We start from the raw sequence: 11,313 nt of genomic DNA, 5'->3' as shown, positions 1-11,313 counted from the left end.
GTACGACAACTGAAAAGTAGGTCACGTTGACCTACTTTGAAATTTAATGGTTATAATTTTAAAAAATTGAAATCATCAAACTTAGTTGACGGGTCTTCAGAGAATGACGTGATAAGTAGGTCACCTGAGCAACTCTCAGGTACTAGTTGGCTTAGAATCATCCTAGGTTCTCAGAGTGTGAATTGGAATTTCAAGGGTTTATCTAAATATACAGGATACTTAGAGACTTCAAATAGAAGTGATAGGTTGTACAGTTTATCAGAAGAGCGATTCAAGGCCCTTGGGCCTCTTGTATAAATTCCACGACAGCAAATGATTTGTTTGATACAGCCCTATATCAAGGTACAAATTTGTTTTTATCAAGAAATGCATTGAACATATACATGTAATGCTGAATGTATATTCAAATTTATGTTGCCTTTGTTATATTTTCTACAAAATGTTTGCCTTGGGTATATAGAGAGTTTGATAGTTTGATGAATATATTCAGTCTTGAATTATGTGTCCTACCAAACTTTTGAAGTGAAGAGGATTGCCACAAATTCTCTTTCGTATGGTATTAAATCACATTTACATTCAACATCTGATGTGCTTTTGACCTGTACATTTTCATCCAAGTCCGCCACTTTCAGAATACGCAGGAAATGTGTATTTAGTGGAATAGTTAAAAAGTTGCTGACCTGTATGAACGTTTTGAAAAGAATGAAGGTTTTCAATTCGCATACAACTATGCTCACAATAATACCTTTTTTTCCACTGATTCGAACATAGCTACCTTTCTTATTCAGGTTAAAGATATTCTTACTAGTTTTGAAATGTCTACTGTATGTGTACTTAAAAAAGCGGGCTTCATATTTTAGCGTCTTTGGCGCAGACAGCGAAGCGCTAATTCATGAATACCGGTAAGAAATCATTTATAAATACAATATACAGCAGGGACATGTATATAGCGCGAATTCATGATTTCGCCAACAATTCCACACCCAGTAATTGCGCTAAATTTTAAATACGCCAATTTATGTACACGTACAGTATATTGTTTGCCATCTGCAAGCTCACCAGGAAGTGGACCACATTTGTGCTCCTTTAGAGTTCTCTGTTTAGTAGTACCCGTATTGTCAGATGCTTTTTGTTATTTTCACTAATTTCAAAGTAAATTTTATGGAAAAAGTATTCCATTTGATAACACATTTCTGTAAGTATAATTTTATCTCTAAAATTGCTGTGAATCAATTTTTAATTCTAAAGTAACAATCTGTCCTTGTGTGTAATTTTTATTACCAAACTTTTTTTTTTCTATATTTTATTTTTATTTCTTAATACAAACAAACATAGAAATATTTATATAACATATTATTACCAAAACTACTTATTTTAATTTTGGTCTAACTCAAAACTCATATTTTGCGTATCTAATTGATTTACATAGATTCTGCAGCAAATAAAGGTTTGGTGATTTCATGTATAGATAATCCCAACATATTCCAAATAATTTTTTTGTTTTCTTAATCAGGACTAGTAATTCTCGAATGGGACGTAAAACAATGTACAATCAATCAATCAATGATAACCTGAAATTAAGAGCACGGAAAATATAGCCTATTTACACTTCCATTACGGTAGCTTACGTTCTTCGTGCATGATTTTGTACGTAAAGTTTTGTTTTGGAAGAGTAAAGAAACACATAAGGAACACAAAGTTAATTTTTCAGATACAAGGATAAATATATCGAGAACTTAAGCACTATCTTTTGTGAGCGAGGACTTTATTTGTGCACTGGGTGTGCAACTTGTGCAGAGAAATCTCTTCTGACAGGGTCGAGTAGTGACACTGAAAGCAAAATTGAAGACGTTATAGATTTAATAAAAAAATTATCTAAGTCCACTTTAAACAAACTGATAAAAACAATTGTTGAGAGTGAATTGCCAGATATTTATCAAGACTGTTTGGATATTCAGAAATGGTATAAAAATTAATACTTCTAAAAAACAGTGAATATCCACGAGTGGTTAAAAGAAAAAACAGCATTGTGATATCTTTTCTCATTGCTGCTTCTAAATCAGACCTCCCAAACATCTCCGACTGAACCCTTATAGCATTCGGTGTTGAGCATATATATTCCTTATTAAAGAAAAATCTCGTGTTATCATTTTCTTTGCAAATAATCTTCTTAGCAACAAACTGATATGCACTCTAAATGTATCATGTGGACCTGTGTTGAGGTCTTCTTAGCAACAAACTGATATGCACTCGAAATGTATCATTCAGACCTGTGTTGAAGTCTTCTTAACAACAAACTGATATGCACTCTAAATGTATCATGTGGACCTGTGTTGAGGTCTTCTAAACACGCAAACTGATATGCACTCTAAATGTATCATGTGGACCTGTGTTGAGGTCTTCTTAACAACAAACTGATATGCACTCTAAATGTATCATGTGGACCTGTGTTGCGGTCTTCTTAACAACAAACTGATACGCACTCTAAATGTATCATGTGGACCTGTGTTGAGGTCTTCTTAACAACAAACTGATATGCACTCTAAATGTATCATGTGGACCTGTGTTGAGGTCTTCTTAACAACAAACTGATATAACTCTAAATGTATCATGTAGACCTGTGTTGAGATCTTCTTAACAACAAACTGATATGCACTCTAAATGTATTATGTGGACCCGTGTTGAGGTCTTCTTAACAACAAACTGATATGCACTCGAAATGTATCATGTGGACCTGTGTTGAGGTCTTCTTAACAACAAACTGATATGCACTCTTAATGTATCATGTGGGCCTGTGTTGAGGTCTTCTTAACAACAAACTGATATGCACTCTAAATGTATCATGTTGACCTGTGTTGAGGTCTTCTTAACAACAAACTGATATGCATTCTAAATGTATCATGTGGACCTGTGTTGAGGTCTTCTTAACAACAAACTGATATGACTCTAAATGTATCATGTGGACCTGTGTTGAGGTCTTCTTAACAACAAACTGATATGCACTCTAAATGTATCATGTGGACCTGTGTTGAGGTCTTCTTAACAACAAACTGATATGCATTCTAAATGTATCATGTGGACCTGTGTTGAGGTCTTCTTAAGAACAAACTGATATGACTCTAAATGTATCATGTGGACCTGTGTTGAGGTCTTCTTAACAACAAACTGATATGCACTCTAAATGTATCATGTGGACCTGTGTTGAGGTCTTCTTAACAACAAACTGATATGACTCTAAATGTATCATGTTGACCTGTGTTGAGGTCTTCTTAACAACAAACTGATATGCATTCTAAATGTATCATGTGGACCTGTGTTGAGGTCTTCTTAACAACAAACTGATATGACTCTAAATGTATCATGTGGACCTGTGTTGAGGTCTTCTTAACAACAAACTGATATGCACTCTAAATGTATCATGTGGACCTGTGTTGAGGTCTTCTTAACAACAAACTGATATGCATTCTAAATGTATCATGTGGACCTGTGTTGAGGTCTTCTTAAGAACAAACTGATATGACTCTAAATGTATCATGTGGACCTGTGTTGAGGTCTTCTTAACAACAAACTGATATGCACTCTAAATGTATCATGTGGACCTGTGTTGAGGTCTTCTTAACAACAAACTGATATGCACTCTAAATGTATCATGTGGACCTGTGTTGAGATCTTCTTAACAACAAACTGATATGCATTCTAAATGTATCATGTGGACCTGTGTTGAGGTCTTCTGAACAACAAACTGATATGACTCTAAATGTATCATGTGGACCTGTGTTGAGGTCTTCTTAAGAACAAACTGATATGACTCTAAATGTATCATGTGGACCTGTGTTGAGGTCTTCTTAACAACAAACTGATATGACTCTAAATGTATCATGTGGACCTGTGTTGAGGTCTTTTTAACAACAAACTGATATCAAAATTAATGATGAGAAAATATGAAAAATTATTTTTATTCTTTTAATGCAAGAAATACAATATAAACTTGTACAACTAAACTGGCAGTTAAGGTCAGATGACACGTTCCTCCAAAATATATAATTTTCCTCAAGAATTTGTCAATGAAGTATTGCTACGTGAAGAAGTTTCCTCACAAAAAATTAACGTACGTTACCGGGCAAGATACCAGAGTGTGATATTCCTTATATAATCCTTATGGGTAATCTTTCGAATTGCCAACGTCACAATTTTTAGTGTACTTATTTCTTAAAACATATTGAAAACAGTTTAGAAATCACAAATACCAAGAGATACAAATTAAGGAATGTGTCATCTGACCTTAAGAAAGAGAACTTGCAGTTGACTTTCCCCCTGAAAATCACTATACCATTTCACATTAAAAAAACTCAAAAAATTGTTAAAAATAATTCCTCCCTGAAAGGAAAGGATGGAGTATCAAAAGAGAAAGGAATAAATGGTAATCTACAGATTAAACAAACAAATAAAAATGAAAACTACAATCTAAGGTACTATACTAGAAAGATATCTATAATTCTATTTCCTACTGAAAGCAGACACTAATAAAATCTGCTACATTAATACAAAGTTCAACAACAAAAAATGAAAGTCTATGACTAGATTTTTCACAAGGAGTTCATTTTTGACTAGCTAAAATTGCAAGTGTATTCATAGTTTACCAAAAATATTTGGCTTCAAGTTATGTTTTATAATAAAATATTTGTGTGAACTTCATTTAAATCAAGTTTAAGACAAAACAGCATAACTATGCATCTTACTGCTCAATATGAAAAAAAAAATCTTGTACAACTACTCAGTACGTGAATTACAAATACAAAAAAGTAAAAAAACAAAAAAACAAAAAAAAACATGCTCATGCCTAAATTTTACATGTATGAAAAAGTGAAATTTTCTTAACAAGCTTTACAATAAGGAAACATTTGTCATCTTAAAATTGAGAGGTATTCAGAATGTTTAAATATTACTGGATTTCACACACGTTTTCAAATGTAGAACAGATGTGACAGAACTCTATTCAGTTTAATCGAAATCAACATATCATCCTTCCTAGTCAAATAAGCATTTTTAATACATGGGAATTGATCTTGTGATGATTTTAGGTGGAAAACTTAATGGAATACATTGCTCAAAACTAAGAGTTCATGAAACTAATTAAGAACACTACCACTTAATTCTGTTTTAATACCAACAATGACACACTCACAAGCAAATTATTATAAAAATTGATTGGAAAAGGAAGTGAATGAAAAATTTCAACTTCTCCTTTAAACAAGTTTTAATTTTAGAACACAACCCCCCCACCCCCACCCCCACCCCCCGAAAAAAAAACTTGACTTGTAGCTACCTTGTATCCTTAACCAATCAGAAAGAAGAACAGAAAAATCAACTCAATCATAGTTGAGTCACACAAATAGTAAATTAAAAAAATGCATTCCTTACTTGTCACTACATATTTATATAATATCTATACTTATAAATTAATAAATTTTGCAAATAAACTCCGAACCGGATGCACCAGAGTGTTCACTTACTCCTCTGAGAATATACTAGATACAATATGATGTCCGTAAACTATATTTAGATTTCACTCGCATTGTAAGTATCGTACATTAAATTAAAAGTCTACTTTTATTTTCTATAAACAGCCATGAAATAGCAAAAACGTGAGTATGGTGGCGTTTCCGGTTGGCGGATCTAAGTTTCAGGCAATTTTTATGAAACTGACAACAATCAAAAGCGTATTTATTTCATAAAACGTCATCACTGAATTATTCAATCAAAACTTGATTTAAATGACATAAAAGAAATAAGTTGTGATAACCGATTAAAAAGGAAAATGTGCAAATTATTTTTGTCATTCACCGATCTTGATATTGACGGAAGCTTCAAGAACATCATATAGCATCGAGCTCGATGTTAAAAAGAAAAACGAGACAATTATAGCTGTAGGAACATAAAAAGAGCTAATGTGTGAATGGTCATTGAAAAAATGGTAAATCATTGATAACACTATAAGTTGTGAATATATTTATATATCGAAAGTCTATTACATATACATGTATTTAGTACTGTAGGTTTTCCTAATAAATTTATCGGTAAAATGTGTATATATTCCTCACTGCTTACATGAAAAGAGAAAATTAATGAATAAGATATTGTTCAAAATACAATTGAGGCTGTAAAATTCTGTGCTTTAATCAATACATTTCAGTTTTTGCTTTTTTTTGTTTTTTTTGTTTTGTTTTGTTTTTTTTTGTTTGAATACTCGGCCTATTCATAGGGCGTTAAAAGCTAATTTTTACACAGATACTTGCGTCTTGGTTTATATATATGTATGAACCTTATTGATATGTAAAAAAGGTAAAGTACATTTTTTACATATCAATAAGGTATATACATATTTATAAAGCAAAACACGAGTACCTGTGAATTTTTACCCCCCTCCCCCCCCCCCCCAAATCAATTTATCGGCAGTAAAATGTGCATATTCGCTGCTTTTAATTTATCCTTGACGGAAATGAAATAAGAGCATACATGCAATATATCCATAACATAGTATAACAGGTTTCATAATAAACATCAAGTAATGAAATTGTGTGTCAAGTTTTTGCAAAAGGGGGGGGGGGGATAAATTCCATAAATTCAATTCCCCGCGCTTGCGCGGGATTTCATCTAGTAATGTCACATGTAATAAAGTATTACAGTAAAGAAAATGTAGATTCTTCGAAAACTGGTAACATACATGTAACATTTTAAAAGTAATGTCTAATAAACAGTTGGGACTCTTTAAAAGGGAAATCTCATGATCTAAAAAAAAAATGCATTCCTTACTTGTCACAACATACTTATACAGTATAATTTTGCATGTAATGAAGTACTACAGAAAAGAAAATGTAGATTCTTTGAGAACTGGTAACACAACATTTTACAAGTTATATCTAATAAACAGTTGGGACCTTTTAAAAGGAAAATCTCAAGATCTAACTCACAAATCAATGAAAACTTGTAAAATATGACACTGAAACACTGTTTAGATGTATTACAGCGATGAATGTACAGAATCATTTATGGCCTTCAAGTTATTGAACTCTTGGTAAGTTTTGTGTCCGAGCCAAAACACAAGGAAAATATTAGCAAGAAATTCGAGTGATTTCCTCATTGTCCACTGTAATGGACACCCTTATTGGCAATTTTGTCAGTAAGGCTTCTTCAATACGCTTCTCTTTACAACCAAGGAATGTGGCCATCTTGTTCACAGAGACTTCCCCATCATCAATGACAAGATAGAGGTCATTTTCCTCCAAATTATAAGCCATGATGCTTTCTGAAAGCTGCAGCTCACTTGGGTCTCCACAGTCTGAAAAAAAAATGGAAAAGTATTACCAAATTCTTCCCAATTGTGTGCATGAATTTTTTCAAACAGAAAAAAGAGAAAATATCAAAGTTTACAATATTCATTATACCTTAACTTCCGTCCTTGCTGTAGTCGAGACGGACTTTTCATTATTGTAAGTCTGCACAACTGTTATTTTAATGTGCTGACCAATGCCCACTTCCTTCTCTGCAAACTCTTTCCAAAGGGACACTTTACATTTTCCTGTTGCATCCTTTAAGGTGACAGCTTTAACCTTTACATCTCTCCCCCCAACAGATACTGTCCTGGCAATTTCCTCCTACAAAAGGTAAAACTATAAACTAAGGCAGTGTTTAAAATTGTTTTTTCCCTTGACGGTAGTTGTAGAATGCAATTATTTATAACTTAGTATCAATGGTCAACCAGTTAATTTGGTTGTGCTATCAGGTGATTGTGATAAGCAATATGTGAATAAAAGCATTTTTTTTAATAAGGGAGAAGACTGATACAAAAATGTAAACATAATACACTTACAGCAACAACCTGTCCCCGGATAGAGATCGTCGATTTCACAGGTGATTTCTCCACCTCTTTCAGAGTCACCTCTGTAGAGGCTGGGGAATTGGCCATCTCCTTTGCCATATTTTCGATTTCTTGAGACAGTAACAGGCCCAATCCTCGATACTTTTGATTTCGAAGTCAAGGTTATGGCATTCTCACCCTTGATGATGGTGTTGAACAACATAGCCGATTTTTCTTCCTCCAGGTCCTTCATTTTGGTTAGGTCATATAGTGTACATTTTACGGCCATTGTACAGTCCCTGAAACGTTCTACTTTCCCACTTGAACGGTGAGCGAACGCTGAACGAACGGTGAACGAAGTCTGAACGAACGCAGAGCGAACGGTGATTGAACGATGTGTGAACGCTGAACACAACTTGGTGAACGATGTGTGAACGGTGAACGGTGAGCGAACGCAGAACGCGAACGGAGCGCAAACGCGAACGCAAAGTGAACGGCGAACGAACGGTGAACGCAAGATGAACGATTTATTCCGAATGCCTCTGATCTCTTCCTTGCATTGAAACTATTCTATTGTATGTATGCCTTTTGCTAAAAAATAAATGAATAATAAATAAATAAACAAATCAATGAAAATTGTCCTAAGAAAGACGATACATGCACATTAAGTAAAATTATTAATTTAAGTTTCTTACAATATTTTCTGCAGATATGTACGATGTTCAAATTCAACTTTTTAATAACACGATTTTTATCGCTGTAAAACATTGTAATTCTTACCGAACGCTGTAGTAATCTAGTTGTAAAATAAATATGTTTATTCTTATTTGATATATAAAATCATTATAAATAATGTGGATTTTAGAAGAGCAAACTACGGACTTATAGAATGAATTACAACGGTTATAACAACCATATATATATTTCCGTGCCAAGGCGATTCCGTGTAAAAAAAAAAAATGAAAAAAAAAAATATACATATTTTACAAAGGTATCTGGACGTATTGCATAAATACGCCAGTACTTTAAAATTTTAATGCAATAATATACTTATGTGTCAGTTTTATTTTTTATGATGATTTATTGAGCAGACTTATACATGTATCTGTAGACATTTCCCGGCCGTGATTATACTCGGACAAGATGATACAAAGAGGCATTCATGTTATTTGTTATATATTAAATTTTCACAACTTGATATTTAAGTAATATGCTGTCATAGTTTTTATTAAATAGACAAATGAGAGAGAGAGAGAGAGAGAGAAAGAGATTCGGTTTTAGCCCCCCCCCTTCCTCAAATATTTGTACCTATACCAAACAAAATTTCTTATTTTTTTTTCCAAATATATCAGGCAATGAAAGTAACCATTTTTATCAACAAATCCATTTGTTTTACAGTCATAATCGGTAAGTTGACACGAAGTCCACGTGCTTGACCTGTCAATCAAAATCATTCGACCCTGTGCAGGTGTGAACGTCTCGTCACACCGAAGGCAAAGTGTTAGTATTTCCAAGAAGTTTTAAGTTAAACATTTTTTCTGATCATTTCTAGATCTGATTCCAACGCTTCTAAAAAATAATAAATGAATAAAATACATTGGGAATAAACACTTGGAATGATTAAACCGCTTGAATTGAAACATATTCCCTGCCAATTTAAAATATCACCGCCGGCACATGTATATTTTGAACTACTATTGTTTAAATACTTTGTTTAGATGCATGTTTGTTTTGAGACTGAATTTTTTGTGCTACAAAACACATTAACTTCTTTTTAAATGTTAATTAAAATATACTGGACATACATGTACTAACTAAGTAACTGATTTAGGGGAAAGGGGGCTCTTAATCATATCGAATGGCAAACATATAAAGATACGGTGAAAAATATCATTACTGGAGAATCACTTTGGCTATATTAATGATAACCATGTTATAAAGGCATCTCTCTCTCTCTCTCTCCAATTAAAGACTTTATATATGTAAAGTAGAAAAAAATTCTATAATGTATTACCGTATAAATTTTTTTTTTCAATCCACACTATCGATTTAATTCGCTCTAAAGATATTTAATTTACTGGATATCCACAGTACTGTTTATAATCGTCAGAATTTGTTCTAACATGTATTTCTGTATTATTTGAAAAAAAAAATGTGGTAGAAATAAATATTTTCGTATTTCTGATAATTATAATTCTTTAAACACGATATGTTAATTATCAAATTAAAAACCTGTAAATCCTTACTTAAAAAAAGATAAGTCCTTTCACTTCGGAGTTCCGAATGGCAATAAAGACTGAACGATAAGTGAACGCTGAACGCAAGGTGAACGCAAAGTGAACGAACGAAGAGCGAACGGTGAACGCTTTGTGAACTGTGAACGCGAGCGCACGGTGAATGCTGAACGCAAAACTGTGAACGGAGAGCGAACGGTGAACGCACGCTGAACGAACGGTGAACGCACGCTGAGCGAACGGAAAAATGGGAAAGTAGAACGTTTCAGGGACTGTAGCATCAGCTACACCTAGGATCACAAATTTCTTTTCTTCCCCATTTGCATTGATGTAATCTTTCTCTCTGGACACGCCACATACTTTTACACTAATTGGGGGGACGTAAGGGCCTTCCCTCTTCATCTTAAACAAGGCTTGTAATGTTGGCATCTGTAATGAAAGCAATATCTTAATATGCATGCCTTACTTAAATGTAAAGGTTAACAAAAATAATTTGCTAAAAAAAGAAACTATACTTACTAGCACTTACTTGAAATTTTCTAAAGAATGACAAACATTTAAAAATATGTCATTGTGAAAGATTTATATAAATGGGCTAATGGTCAGAGTAATATGCTTCCAAAGTGCCCACATCCAGTATATATTCAGGGTTTACGTTTGTATAAATTTGGTCTAGTAAAGTATCATAATCTGTAGTATTCTCCTGCACAAGCTGTCTGAATGAATACTTTTGATTCAAATATTCAACAAAAGACTTATTATCTTTCAGATTTCTATTAAAATCACCCATGACAATTATAGGATCTTTGAACTTCCCACACATATGGAACAACTCTTCAAAGATTTTTTTAAATGTCTGCAGGGTTTCAATTTTTGGAGGACAGTAAAGGAAACACAGCCACAAAGCACTACCACAAACTACTTCTACTCCAAAATTTGACAAAATTTTGAAAGCCATTGAGGGTTTGTGATAGACAGCTATTCCATGGTATGGTCTCTCTTCAGTATTACCACCTAAGCCATCACATCGGAACAATTTGTAATCAGAGATGTTATATAATGCTGAGGGTAAACGTGTGAAACTTGTTAGAGACAAACTTCTTGTAAACGGCAAGCTTAACGTCCCTAACGAGTCAGTTGAATACCCAGAGGAGATGAGACTTCACGGAGTCGGTGCATAATGGGGACTAGATGTCTTCTTCGCTCACTCATATCTGCTGG

General features: G+C 33.5%; 1 pseudogene; it reads right to left on the bottom strand.

The window, feature by feature from the left end:
- Window positions 1-7,112: 7,112 nt before the first annotated feature.
- On the bottom strand, window positions 7,113-10,521 carry LOC133199948 (uncharacterized; annotated as a pseudogene).
- Window positions 10,522-11,313: the final 792 nt, after the last annotated feature.

Source organism: Saccostrea echinata, unplaced genomic scaffold, assembly GCF_033153115.1.
Source record: "Saccostrea echinata isolate AGI-Se365-2 ecotype Australia unplaced genomic scaffold, CSIRO_AGI_Sech_v1 ptg000036l, whole genome shotgun sequence".
NCBI classification, from domain to species: domain Eukaryota; kingdom Metazoa; phylum Mollusca; class Bivalvia; order Ostreida; family Ostreidae; genus Saccostrea; species Saccostrea echinata.
Note: the sequence above shows the minus strand (reverse complement) of the source record. Positions and strands in the feature narration are given on the sequence as shown.